Source organism: Bison bison, unplaced genomic scaffold (assembly GCF_000754665.1).
Source record: "Bison bison bison isolate TAMUID 2011002044 unplaced genomic scaffold, Bison_UMD1.0 scf7180017864289, whole genome shotgun sequence".
NCBI lineage: Eukaryota > Metazoa > Chordata > Mammalia > Artiodactyla > Bovidae > Bison > Bison bison.
Genome location: NW_011494861.1, coordinates 9600256 through 9608908, shown reverse-complemented (window position 1 = coordinate 9608908; position 8653 = coordinate 9600256). Strand labels below are relative to the sequence as shown.

The following is an 8653-nucleotide window of genomic DNA, read 5'->3' as shown; positions in this document are numbered from 1 at the left end:
CCCTGAGCTCACGAAGGGGTTACGCGGCGAAGCCCCGGCTAGCGCCAGGCAGCTCGGGCATCGATTCCCGGGGCTCCGACGGCACCAGGTAGGGAGCACGGGGACCTGGCGCAAGGGGCCTGGGAGTGTTTGGGCTCCGCCTGCGGGGCCTGAGTCCATAGCGGCGAGCGCATGGGCTCGCGGCTCTGAAGCTGGGAGTCGGTGAGAAGAGACCTTGTGCACGAACTCATGGGAGGCTGACCTGGGGTCTCCCTCGAGTATGACCAGCTACTGACACGGGGCGCGGTGGGGCGGCAGGGAGCCAGAGTCCAGCCGGGGAGGAAATGTGGGGTCCTGCCCCCAGCGTGGCGGCCTTTGGGGCCAGGATAAGCCTGGCTGGGATTCCCAGAGGGCCTGCCTCGGGTTAACCCCTCTCCACCCCAGCTTCAAGGGGAGGTAGGGAGTGCGACCCCCAAGAGGTTGGCTGCGGAGGGGTGCGGGTGCCGGTAGCTGACAAGCTCCTCCCCGCCGGGTGCCAGTCCGTCTGCACTCTAGAGGGCTGTTAGCAATCTGGAGGCGTTAGCCATCCTACCCCGCATGGTCGAGTGAGACCCAGGTCTTCCCTGGACCAGGGGAACTGGGCATAGCCCCTAGGCTGGTCCCAGGGGTGGTTTACCAAGGGGCCAGGTTCCAGAGTGGCATCTCTGGGTGGCCCTGAGTTGGCTGGGGTACCCACCTGTTTTCCGAATCTGTTCCAAACAGGGAAAAGAGGGGTCAGAAGTAGGCCCTGGGCCGGCCTGGCCAGAGACCACACGTCTTTCCAGGACCCCTTCTCTCCTAGTCCTCCTTGCTTTGCAGTCGCCATCCTTTTAGGCCTTAGACTGGGGGGAGGGGGGGCTGGGGGGCTATTATCACCTTCTTCTTGTTGTTCAGTCACTCAGACTCTGAGACCCCATGGGCTACAGCTTGTATTTTCCTTTGGTCCCTAAGCGGCTTTGCACAAAGTATGCACGTGTCTGCATAAGTAAATGGGTGATGGGTAAGCCACCATCAACCAGCAAGGGGCGGGTGAAACAGCACGCCATCCACTTCTGACCGGAGGTCATTGGTTCAAGTATGCTGTGACCTGTTTATTGAACGCTGTACATTTGGGAGCCTTTTGTTTGTTGGTTTTGCTGTCATTGTTACTTTTGTTTCACCTTAATGTATTATTAGCTTTGGGGGGAATGCACTGTTCCCCAGAAGTCTAGCGCTCATCTTTTGACTTACTCAATAAGTTAAAGAAGAATTGTATCGAGAACGAAAAGTCAAAGTGTTTAACATTTTGCAACGTATAAATGTATGGATCATGCATGTGATTTTTAAAAATAAGATAAAAAGTTGGGCTGGTACCAGAAGCTACCAGGGTGTCAGTGGGGTGCCACCAGGTGAATGGCCACAGAAAGTTTAGCCCCGTTCCAAAGTCCTACTGAGGTTCTGGGGGATAGGGTGGTGTTGTTTAGTCTCTAAGTTGTGTTCGACTCTGTGAGCCCACGCACTGCAGGTTTCCCTGTCCTTTACTATCCACCAGAATTTGCTGGGAAAACAGGAGAACAGGGTAGCTGTCTACAAATTCAGCCTCCAAGGACAGCCCCACGGAAGGGCCAGCCTGGTGCAATGGTTAATCCTGTAGGTGTGGTGGTTAGAACATTGGGGTTCTAATCCCCTCTCCGCCACTTACTTGTCATGGACGTCCAGTGACCCAGCCATTTGGAGCCTCAGTTCACCCGTCTATAAAGAAAGGCAATAATGGCCTCTGATCCAGAGGGTTGGAGGAACAGTAACCAAGATGCCATGTCTAAGTGCTTAGAATGACGCCTGCTACACACAAGTGGGCCCCAAAGTGCTGGCTGTTGATGCTGCTCCAGAGGCCCTTGGTAGGGTAGGGGACATAGTTCTCTGGTAGCCAACAGGTCTCTCCTTGGGAGTGGGGAACGGAATGGCTGGCAGTGGGGCAGGAATCTGCCTGTGGTTTGGATGGAGGCTGCCAGTCTCTGTCGGGGGTACTGGAGCAAGGATGCCTCCCTGAGTAGTTATTTGTAGAGAACTTGGGAACCGGACCTGGGCAATTCCTGCCTGTGGCCAAGGATGGCATTCACTCAGAGATTCTGACACCGTAAAGGGAAATCCTCGGTGGGTGAAAGGAAGCTTCATGTTCATCCAGCCAGGAGACTGCTTCTGGACAACAAATTCAAGGGGAGTTTGTCCTCGAAAGGCTTGTATAAAAGACATCGAGGATACACACAATGAACTTCGGGTTTGCAAAAAAAAAAAAAAACAAACCCAGAAACTTTCTTCAACTGTGCATTTCTTCTACCCAGCCCCCATAAAGGGGAAGGGCATGCTTTTATTTTCCAATTTGGGCATTTCTGTTGGAGTGCTGAGTCAATGTTTAAAACTACTCATTTTCTGATGATTTAGCTTTATACACCAAAAATGAAAAAAAAAAAAAAACTGAGAGGAGTGTTTGAGCAAGTCCTAGTTCCCTTGGCCCCTGACCATGCTTCTGTCTGGATACTGAAAGCTTTACTCTTATGAGAACTGTGCCCCCAGAACACTGTGTGCCCGTTTACCCCTGCAAGCTGCTGTGAAGTGTTTCTGTGCCCTGCCCGGTTGTCTGGAACTGCTGCTGCTGCTAAGTCGCTTCAGTCGTGTCCAACTCTGTGCGACCCCATAGACCTACCAGGCTCCCCCGTCCCTGGGATTCTCCAGGCAATAACACTGGAGTGGGCTGCCATTTCCTTCTCCAATGCATCAAAGTGAAAAATGAAAGTGAAGTTGCTCTATCATGTCTGACTCTTCACCGCCCCATGGACTGTAGCCCACCAGGCTCCTCTGTCCATGGGATTTCCAGGCAAGAGTACTGGAGTGGGTTGCCATTGCCTTCTCCGTGTCTGGAACTAGCAGCATCCATTTGTGTGTAGCCAAAATACACAAGCCACCTGATGCAAAGAACTGACTCATTGGAAAAGACCCCAATGCTGGGAAAGATTGAAGACAGGAGGAGAAGGGGACGACAGAGGATGAGATAGATGGATGGCATCACTGACTCAATGGACATGAGTTTGAGTAAACTCTGGGTGTTGGTGATGGACAGGGAGGCCTGGCGTGCTGCAGTCCATGGGGTCGCAAAGAGTCGGACATGACACGACTAAGCGACTGAATTGAACTGAAAATATACAATATCTTTTTTTTTCTTTAAGTTTGCCTTCTTAAGTAGATTACATAGGACTCCTGGAAAACCCTTTCTGAATGTGTTATGCAGAGGAAAGTTGATTTTTTTCTATACAAGAAAAGCCTCTACTCATCGGGGCTCGAGTTAAAGACACTTTTACTGCAGCCGGCTCTGAGAGTCTGCACGAGTGGGCGGGCATTAACTTTTCATCTGCATCCCCTGCTTCGTGTCTGCTCTCAGGCTGGTATTCCTTTGCAAACCAGACATTCGCTCCTCAAAAGTATTTTCTTTTCCTAGAGATCATCCCTCAAATCAGAGACCCAAAGAAAGCAAAAACTCCTAAAGGAATCACTGATATTTTCATTGTATGTGGCAGCTGCTGTGGAAATCTCAAAATTTCGTTTGTTCTTGTCACTGAGTTGAAATAGTCGTCAGACCTGCTACCTGAAGCCCCATAATCACCATATCACGAATTGGCTTTTATCTTATTTTGGCCAAGCCATGCAGCTTGTGGAATCTTGATTTCCCGACCAGGGATTGAACCCGTGTTGTCAGTGAAAGTGCGGGTTCTTAACCACTGGACAGCCGGGGAATGTCCCTAATTTTGCTTTTAAATATCATCCTAACTGTGTTAGTGTCCTGGGGCACTAACCAAGAACGAGGGGGCTGAAAACAAACGAAAAGGACTTACTCTTTCGTGGGCTGGAGTTCCAAAGTCCAAAACGCAGGTGTGGGCAGAGCTGGTTTCCTCTGGAGGCTCTGAGGGAGAGCGCGTCTGTGTCTTACCCCTCGCCCCGAATCTTCCTGGACTTCTACACACACCACCCCAATCCCTGCCTCCGGGTTCACACGGCCTCTCCTCTGTGTCTCCCTGTTTTTGTCTCTTATAAGGACCCTTGTCATTGGATTTAGAACCACAGCAATCCGGGAGATCCCATCCTGAGATCTTTATCTTACAGGTCTACAAAGGGGAGTGGGGTGCCATTCAACCCACTAGAATAATCGTAATTCAATGTAGCTAGTTTCGTTGGTAATTTTTTGTTTGCCCATTCTGCACACGAGACCTCTGGAACCCTTGGGCCACAGCACTGGAAGCACTGAGTTCTAACAACTGGGCCACCAGTGAACTCCCTGAAATATGTTTCTTTTTTTTTTCCTGAAATATGTTTCTAAGAAGTGTTCCAGGGGCCAGGACATAAAAGGTGAAGAAACTTCTTCTAACCCACACCCCTCTGTGCTGAAAGAGGAACCAGACACCCCTCCCCCCAGTCTGTTCCAGGGCAGCCAAAGGTGCAGGGAGCCACTTCTCCAGCCTCTGGCGGGAGTTCTTCCCACCACCATCCCGCCCACCCCACCCGAGGCTACGTGGGCCGTCACAGCCCCCAGAGGTGGGAGAGAGAACAGACACACAAAGCAGCTTTGGGCCACCGGCGCCAAAGAGGGGCTTAGAGGTGGGCAGGCATCAACCTGGGGGAGTCCGGGGAGGAGGGGCGGCACCTCCGAGGGAATTGGACCAGGAGAGAGGCCAGGCAGCAGGGAGGGCCCTGCGGGGCTTGAAGAGAGGAGACGGGGCCTCCCCGATTTCGGGCAGCTCTAGAGGGTCGGTGGCAGCGACACTCTGGCCCTTGGGTTTAGAATCCGGTCCCGCAAAGAGTGAGCCCCAGAGGGACCTGGGAGCCAGAGGGGCGGGGGCACCAGAGTGAGGACCGCGCTCCAGCCCCGCCCAGTGCTTCTGCCCTCCCATCTGTGTTTTGGGGCAAGGGTGAGTTATAACCCTGACAGTAGACATTCATAGTGCGCCCCCCGCCCCCCCAGTGTACGTTCCTCTGGGCGTTTACCACACTTGTAGGTGGGCACCGAAGCCAGAAACCTCAGACCAAGTGATTAAATCAGATGCAGGTGTGTCTGGCCACCCATGCCTGGCACACCACGGGCAGAGGGTACAACAGGCAGGGCCCTGGGCTGGTAGTCCAGACAGTAGTCCAGAGCAGACCTGGCTCCTCCATGACCTTGGGCTAGTCCCCAGGCTCTTCATCTTTGGGCGGGGGACACCCACCTGCCTCCCCGTTGTTGGAGCCGGAGCCAGGGCTCCCATGAGTGGCCCATGGGAACACACCTGAGAGCCCCAGAGGGCAGACTCAAGGTGCCCAGGGAAGACTGGTCCAGCCCCTTCCATGCCCCACCAGACAAGTCTGCCTCCCACCAGCCAGGGTTCGGGGGGCTGGGCTGGGTGCCCAGGGGTCCCTCCCCTGTGGTCCTGCTCAGGGTGGCTGCATGTAGAAGGGTCCAGTCCCTGGTGTGTCCCCGCGCAGTGCCAGCCGGCAAAGCATTCCCTGAGGCCCTGGGTGCCTGTGAGGAGGGACGGGGGCTCTAATTGCTCACCTGCCGCTCCAAGGTGCCAGGCCCGGGAGGCGGGCATCTGGGGAAGCCTCTGGCTAATTGGGGCGGGCGGCTTCTCCTGGGGCAGGGATGAACTGGGTCCTTCTGAGCAGGCAGCGAAGATGCCTCTCCCCCTCCCCGCTGACTTCCTGGGCTCTTTTCTCCGTCGGGGCTGAGCCGTGAGAAAGACGCAAGGGCCTCTCTTGTCAGCCTTGGGCCTCCAAGCTTGCTTGCGTGGTGCCCACCTGCCAGACAGAGGCCACTTCTGTGTCCATCCAGCATACACGCCAGGCTCTGGGGGACGGGTCAGAGTGGGGACCAGGAGGGCAGCCTGGGGCCCAGTGTGGGTCCTGCCATCCTGCACAGTGATGGAGGGCGGCTTTTGGGAGGGGTGCGGCTTGAGGAGTCTCTGCAGCTGTTGGGGCTACAGGAGGGGAGGCTATGCTTCCCTCTGCTTTGTGTGTGTGCGCGCGCATGAGCGCACGCGCTGAGTTTCTCAGTTGTATCCCGCAATTTTTGACCCTGTGGACTGTAGCTCACCAGGCTCCTCTCTCCACGCAAGAATACTGGAGTGGGTTGCCATTTCTGTCTCCAGGGGATCTTCCCGACCCAGGGATCAAACCCTCGTCTCTGCCAGGCAGGACACAAATAAACAGATCAAATCACCCTCTCCACATTGGGCGGTCCTGCATTTAGGGTCCTCAATCATTTGCATTATGTGCAATGCAAATTTAGCACAATTCCCCAAAAGACAGTGGGAGGGCAGGTCATTATTAGTATGCAGATCAAAAGGGGATCCCCTCGGTGTTTTCTGTGACCTACAAAACCCAGTCATTAGAGGCCCCTCTGCTTTTACTCATCTCCGTTTCCCACACCCCTCCCCCCTTCCCCTCACTCAACCAACAAAACCCCGGTAATTAGGAGACGCTCTGTCTTTTTTTATTTTTTTCACGGAGCCAGACAAGCTGCCACTTGCTCCCGGCTTCTTAGCTTCTGATCAGGGGTGCTCCTTGCCTAATTACTTGGCAGTAATGAGCAAGGAGGACGCAGGTTGTCAAAGTCCCCCCAGCTTTTAGAAGGAAGCTGCAAATTAAAAATGAGGTATTGGTAAACAAGATGCTAATTGGATTAATGTGAAAGTAATGAATTCTGATAAAAAGTGGTCCAAATAGACAGTTGGAAGATTGAGGTCGCTGTGATGCCAAGAGCACTGCCTGGCTGTCATCTGGTCCGTGTGATGTTTGAAAGAATTAGGATACTAGGAAGCGTCTGCTCTCGCGGTGGAGTGTGCAGATGAAGGAAAGTGAAAGAAAGAGCCCCGTGTGAGCAGAGCGTGGGGAAGCCGCGAGCCATCCCAGGCTGTCTCTTCGGAGTCTGGAGGAGTCTCTGGCCAGACAGGGTCATGTAAAGTGGTCAACAGAACCTCAAGTTGCTGACTTTCTCTTTTCTTTCCTCTGCTGTCACTAAGCCTTCGTCCTTTTTGTTTCTCTCCTCCTGATAAATCTGCTAGATGTGTCAGCTGCTGGGCTCCCGGACTGGAGCCGGGACTGGGACGAACGGGGTTGGGAGAGACTGGCTTGGCCCTGCCTGAACCTTTTTGAATCTTTTGAAATTTTTGCTACTTAGTAGTGTTTCATTGACAAAAAAAAAAAAAAAAACAATCCACAGAGGTAAAAAGTGACGAAAGTCATGGTGAGGGTGACCGAACTTGGAATCAGCTAGCCCAGATCTGCTGTGTGAAGATTGGCTTCGGTTGATGAGTGGAAAAATACCTTCCCCATGTAAGGAGAGAAAATGGGGCTTCCCAGGTGGCGCTAGTGGTAAAGAACCTGCCTGCCAGTGTATGCTAGACAGACGCAGGTTCGATGTCTGCTGGGTCGAGAACATCCCCTGGAGGAGGAAATGGCAACCTACTCCAGTATTCTTGCCTGGAGAATCCCATGGACAGAGGAGCCGGGTGGGCTACAGTCCATGGGGTTACAAAGAGTCAGATACGATTGAGTGACTAACACAAGGAGAGAACGTGAGGATGTGGCCAGTTCAGCCCTTGTGGTCCCAGGGAGGGACCCTTTCCTGACCCCTTATCTGGGCACCTCTGGGTATAGCCGGGCCTTGGGGATAATCAAGCCATTGTGACGGCCCTAACTTTATGGTCCAAACTAATCCTGAGCCCTGATATTTCAGAATTCAGATTACTTTTTTTCATTTTGCCTTCTCAGTTGGTAAAGAATCCACCAACAATGCAGGAGACCCGGGTTCAATCTCTGGTTGGGACGATCCCCTGGAGAAGGGAAAGGCTACCCACTCCAGAATTCTGGCCTGGAGAATTCCATGGACTGTACAGTCCACGGGGACGAAAAGAGCTGGACATGACTGAGCAACTTTCACTTTTTCATTTTAGAAAAGTAGCATAGTGCCTGAATCGTCTGTTTTATGATACCACCAAGAGGTCCGATAGGAGCACCCACGTTTCTGCAATGACGCACATGGATGTTTACCCTAAACATCAACAAAGACCATGGAGGGTCTCATGTCTGTCCACCCAGTGGTGTCAGCCCCAGACGTAAGGAAAGGCTTTCAGTTTTCTGAGTTTTTTGGATCTCAAAGTTCAGAAAAGGGATGTGGAGTGGCTTAAATCAGTATTCCGTAGAGTGTCTAACTCTTTATCCATCCATCCACCCATCACTTGTCATTCATTCCTGAGCACCCACAGTTTACCACGTTCCGTTCCGAGGGCTAAAAGCCCACAGCCTTGCCTCCCAGTGATATCAACCTAAAACCAAAATGACCACTCCTCAGAGACCAGGCACCAGAAGGGGAAGCAGGGTGCTGACTGCAAATATGCAGGGGCTTGCCAGAGCCTAAGCTTCCTCCTGCTGAGGGTCCTGGGCGCAAGCGGTGACTCAGAGCTTCCTTTGTTTAAAGACGTGGGTGGGGAGAGGTCTTGACCACCAGGGTCAGGATGGGCTGTGCCCAGAACTGAGACAGAGGCCCTCTGGGCAGCTTTGAGGCACCTGCTCCTCCAAGCTGTCTCACCAGCATTTGGAAACTGACACGGTGCTGGGGTGGGGGGTGGGGGAG

General features: G+C 53.2%; 1 protein-coding gene across 1 annotated transcript in view; it reads left to right on the top strand.

The window, feature by feature from the left end:
- Positions 1–8653, top strand: part of TP73 (tumor protein p73) — a 78177-nt gene that overhangs the window by 658 nt on the left and 68866 nt on the right. The window lies entirely within an intron of this gene.